Raw genomic sequence first — 6,000 nt, 5'->3', positions numbered from 1 at the left:
ATGTTCAGTACATGTCGACATTATGGTGTCTACACAATGAATGTCATCATTCTACATGCTAATTTCTAATCTAGTCAATTAAATGCCTGATCTAGTAGACACTGAGGAGATCACAAGGTTTCCAAGTGAACAAGCTATTCTGTAACAAAATCAACACATTAGAGTATGCATAACCCCTATCCTTCATGAAGAAAAGTAGAGTTAGACAATTGATCATACCGTAGATCATAAATCGACTCTAAAGAACGCAGGTTACACAGCTTTGATCAAAAGAAAGAGTTGTGGAATACTACAAACAGATAAGGGGGCGGTAGAGGCAAATTAATACAGCCTTTCCACAGTCATTTTATTGTGAAGTGTTTAAATGCTTTGCTACTTACATCATTTGGTATTTCAGCTGTAAACTAAATACTTCAGAGGTGGCAAACACAGCTCAGTATTGTATGTAAAGGTTTATAATTTTAGCCAACTATATAGATTTATTTAAACTTGCAAATGTTTAAAATGTTAGACAATATTATAAAGACAATCCTTCTTAACCTGTTTATGTTAAACCATTTATATTACAGAACCAATTTAAGCCTAGTGGAAAATGCATTTATTTATAATTCCTTTATTAAGCTGCTTGTGATACAGAAGAAAACTGTTGAAAAACAGAGGGAAAACTGGAGGGGAGATATAAATATAACAACATATTTTGACTAATATATATTATTAGGTAAAGCATGCACGGTTGAGAAATAACACAAGAAAACGAGGTTCATGCAATGCTCAGAGCAAATAAAACAGCAATAAAAGGTAAAACCATATAGCACTGCAGTTATAAACAGAAGATATGAATATTCCTATTCTGGAAATTGGTCATAGGACTTTTAACACATACAGTACTATGAAAAAAAAGATACTTATACTAACAGGAACATTGTTAAATCCAACAGAGTAAATGTAAATAGAATAAATATAGATTATTAGAATAGTGACCATTATTCCTGAACAATCATATTGTTATATATTAATTGGATCTAACAGATAAAACATAGATCAGAGGACCAACCCTATATCCCAGACCTATAAAGATCAATCCTACTTTATCACCTAGGAGAAGTTCCCACAGAAACAATGCATACATAAATAGATCTAGACAAGAAGAAAACCAAACAGCCGAAGTTTAGGGTAAGGTTTCCTCATCCAATCCCACACAAGATTACACAACAGATTCTAATATTTAAGTTCAGATAGTAAAAAAATTATTAGAAGAAGACAACAAGACTGTAGCAGAGGGAGAACCAAAATACAACAGTTAAAAAATGAGGTAAAAATTGGAGGGATCTTTAATTTACCTATAAAATAAAAAATATGAAATTGCACTACTTGTGAGAGGTCTAAAATTCTTCCTAGTATCCAAGCCTAATTTGTTTTTTATTGACCTCAATAATAATAATAAAAATTATTATTATTATAATTATTATTAGGGATGAGCGGGTTCGGTTCCCTGAGAACCGAACCCACCCAAACATCACGTCCCGAACCCGGATCCGAGCCTGGCTCGGGACTTTCCGCCAGGCTCGGAAACCAGAATGAGGCAAAACATCATCATCCTGCTGTCGGATTCTCGCGGGTTTTGGATTCGATATAAGGAGCCGTACATTGCAGCCATTTTCACTCTGGAATTGGAGAGTGTAGCGAGAGGATGTGTCTCCTCAGTGTCTATGCAGGAAAGTGGTGTGGCACGAGGGGTGGTGACCTGCTCTAATGTATCATTCCAGTGCTGTCTTGCGCTGAATCAGTCCAGTGGTGGTGTCTTGTGCTGCATCAGTCCAGTCACAGTGGTGGTGTCCTGTGCTGCCGAAGTCCAGTGCTGCTGTATAAGTCCAGTCCAGTGCAGTGGTGCTGTGTTGTGCTGCATCAGTCCAGTGGTGGTGTCCTGCGCTGCTATAAGTACAGTGCTGCTACTGTATAAGTCCAGTGCATTGGTGCTGTGTTGCGCTGCATCAGACCAGTGGTGGTGTCACTGTGCTGCCATAAGTCCAGTGCTGCTGTTGTATAATTCCAGTGCAGTGGTGCTGTGTTGTGCTGCATCAGCCCAGTGGTGGTGTCCCGTGCTGCCATAAGTCCCGTGGTGGTGTCCTGTGCTGCCATAAGTCCAGTGTTGCTGCCATATAGGTTCAGGGGTACTGCCGTATAAGTACAGGGGTATTGCCGTATAAGTCCAGTCCAGTGGTGCAGCCGTATAAGTTCAGGGGTATTGCCATATAAGTTCTGGGGTACTGCCGTATAAGTCCAGGGGTACTGCCGTATAAGTTCAGTGGTACTGCTGTATAAGTCCAGGGGTACTGCCGCATAAGTTCAGTCCAGTGGTGCAGCCGTATAGGTCCAGGGGTACTGCTGTATAAGTCCCAGGGTACTGCCATATAAGTCCAGTAGTACTGCCATGTAAGTCCAGTGGAACTGCTGTATAAGTTCTGTGGTACTGCCGTTTAAATTGCCGTATAAGTCCAGTGGTATTGCCGCATAAGGCCAGTGGTACTGCCATATAAGTCCAGTGGAACTGCTGTATAAGTCCAGTGGAACTGCCGTATAAGTCCAGTGGAACTGCCATATAATTCCAGTGGTTCTTCCGTATAAGTCCAGTGGTACTGCCGTATAAGTCCAGTGGTACTGCCGTATAAGTCTAATGATACTTCCGTATAAGTACAGTGGTACTGCCATATAAGTCCAGTGGAACTGCCGTATAAGTCCAGTGGAACTGTCATATAACTCCAGTGGTATTGCCGTATAAGTCTAGAAGTACTGCCATATAAGTACAGTGGATCTGCCGTATAATTTTAGTGGTATTATTTATTTATTAACAGTTTCTTATATAGTGCAGCAAATTCCATTGCGCTTTACAATTTGAAATAACAATAACAAACTGGGTGATAACAATCATAGAGGTAGGAAGGCCCTGCTCGCAAGCTTACAGTATAAGTCCAGTCGAACTGCCATATAAGTCCAGTGGTACTAACATATAAGTCCAGTAGAACTGTCATATAAGTCCAGTAGTACTGCCGTGTAAGTCCAGGGGTATATCCTCCCTTATACGTCACCTGCAGCGCATTCATCAGAAGTGATTGTCAAGTTCAGAAACTTTAGGTAAGAGCATAAGCAGTCCACTGACACCTAAATCTCTTCTTCCTCTTGTACTCAAGCTCCTGCACCTGCCCTGCCATCACCTGAAGCAAGAGGTGATAGCAAGGTGGAATTCAACACTCTATATGCTTCAGAAGATGGAGGAGCAGCAAAAGGCCAATCAAGCATATACATCCACCTATGATATAGGCAAAGGAAGGGGAATGCACCTGACTAAAGCACAGTGGAGAATGATTTCTGTCTTGTGCAAGGTTCTCCAACCCTTTGAACTTGCCACACATGAAGTCAGTTCAGCCACAGCCAGCTGGAGTCAGGTCATTCCCCTCATCAGGCTTTTGCAGAAGCAGCTGGAGAAATTGAAGGATGAGCTAAGACGATTCCGCTAAGTATGTGGGACTTGTGGATGGAGCCCTTCACTTGCTTTGCCAGGATTCATGGGTGGTCATTCTGTTGAAATGAGAGCACAACATTTTGGCCACCGTGCTCAATCCTAGGTTTAAAGCCTACGTTATATCTATCTTTCCGGCAGACACAAGTCTGCAGAGGTGCAAAGACCTGCTGATGAGACAACTGTCAACTCAAGCGGAACGTGATATGTCAACAGCTTGCCAACGATTACTGACATGTCTATTGTCACTGCATATGATGCTGTCACCACTGAAAGAATGGTAGAGGATTATATGTGTGACAGCTTCCAAGCAGGCATGTCAGACTGTCCATATGTATAATGGCAGGAAAAGAGGTAATTTGGAGGACCTTGCACAAACTGGCTTTATTTTACATAAGTTGCCCCTCCTCCAGTGTGTACTCCGAAAGAGAGTTTAGTGCAGCCGGTAACCTTATTAGCACTTGGTGTAGGAGGCTACTTCCAGAAAATGTGTAGAAGATGATGTTCATCACAATTAATTATAAATTCCTCTAGGAAGACCTTTAACCTTTACCAGAAATTGCCTCCAAAAAGTACACAGGCACCTGTGTTGGTGGATTCCAGAGGGGATGAAGTAATACTCTCTGAGGAGGATGTACACACTGAAAGGGGTGAGGAATCGGAGGATGATGTTAGGGTCTCCTGCCCTGTGCTGCCACGTCGTCATGGCAACCGGGAGACAAGTGCTAGCGGAGTAACCTGAGCGCAGCTGATACTCCGGTTCGGGTCTTTTGCTGTGCAGTGGTTATAGGCTCTGTGCACGGCAGGGGATCCGGTGCTGGTTTTTGTGCTCACAGTCTGTGAGGTCTGAGTGGGGCGTGGACAGCACCTGCTTTATAAGGCCTCTTTTCAGGTTAAGCAGATGCTGCTGAATCTTTGTTGGTTAGTCAGTTCCTGAAAGTTAACCAGTACTGTGTAGCTTTGTATTTGTTTGTTGCTTACTGCAAATAGGCCTGGGGATTTGGTATTACACTCTGCCAAATCCAGACCTAGCAGTAAGACTGGAGTCAGTCGTTTAGCTTGCTGGGGTTCTGTTACTACTCTGTGAACTTAGCAAGTTTGCGGCTGTATTCTAAGACTTGCCTGTCTAATCCTGTCTCACTGTGCTAGGTGTCAGGGATCAGTTTAGTGGCAGTAAGCTGAACCTGTGCACTGCAAGTGAGAATTAGGATTGTGGAGACTCTCCTTGTGTCTATCATTCCATCTCTGACCAAGGAGTTTACTGCCCCACCCGTTGGTAACCCTTTAGGGTTTTGCTGTTGCCCTTAGCAACAGCATTTCGGGTTCTCTACGTATTAAAACACAACATCTTGCTTTTCCCATCTGAGCATTTCTAATACAAGGGAGATACCCAGTTCCTTAGCCTCTGGGCTTCTCTGTTCACTTTGTGTGTATTTTGTTACCCTATCACCTTCTGTGTACGTTATGTCATATTCCCCAGTCTGTCTGTGAGTCCATTTGTTTTGCATAACAGTTCAAACACCAGTACATTCCTGCAGGCACTGGAGTGCATAACAGTTTTGACATCAGTACTTTCCTGCAGGCACTGGTGTGCATAACATATTCAGCAGCCTAATACTCCTGTTGAAATTTTGTGGGATAATGGAGCATACCCCTCAAAATACGTTGCAACAGGTGGTCGATCAGGTGCAGGTCCTGACTCGACAATTTAATGATTTGTCCATTAAAATGCACACCTCCCAGGCTGCTGGCGGAGCTCCCGCAGCAGCAGCACCTGCAGGGGTTAAGGAACCGAAAGTAAATCTCCCGGATCGTTTTTCTGGAGATCGCTCGCAGTTCTTTTGTTTCAAGGAGAGCTGCAAGCTATACTTCCGGCTTAGGCCTCAGTCTTCTGGGTCGGAGATTCAGCGGGTGGGCATAGTGATTTCCTTGCTACAAGGAGACCCACAGGTCTGGGCATATGGGTTGCAGCCTGACTGTCCGTCGCTTAAAAGTGTTGATGCTTTTTTTACGGCACTGGGCATGTTGTATGATGACCCTGACAAGACGGCCTCAGCCGAGGCTCAGATTTCGATCCTTAAGCAAGGGCGAAGGCCAGTTGAGGTTTACTGTACGGAGTTTCGGAGGTTGGCCCATGATACCCAGTGGAATGACCCAGCCCTGAGACATCAGTACCGAAGAGGTCTTTCTAACCAGATAAAGGACCAACTGGTACAATATCCCTTGCCTGATAACTTGGATCAGCTCATGCAGTTATCCATCCGGGTGGATAGACGGCTGAGAGAGCGTAGGCTTGAAAGGGAGACTGAGATTTCCTTCCTTCCCAAGGGAACCTCAGACTCTGAGGAATTTTCCGAGGAGCCTATGCAGATTGGGGCTACCCGCCTCTCCTCGCGTGAGAAGACGCGGAGGAGACAGCAGGGGTTGTGTTTGTACTGTGGGAATAAAGGTCATGTGGTAGTATCATGCCCAGAAAAGCCGGA

This window comes from Pseudophryne corroboree, chromosome 6 (genome assembly GCF_028390025.1).
Source record: "Pseudophryne corroboree isolate aPseCor3 chromosome 6, aPseCor3.hap2, whole genome shotgun sequence".
NCBI lineage: Eukaryota > Metazoa > Chordata > Amphibia > Anura > Myobatrachidae > Pseudophryne > Pseudophryne corroboree.
Note: the sequence above shows the minus strand (reverse complement) of the source record.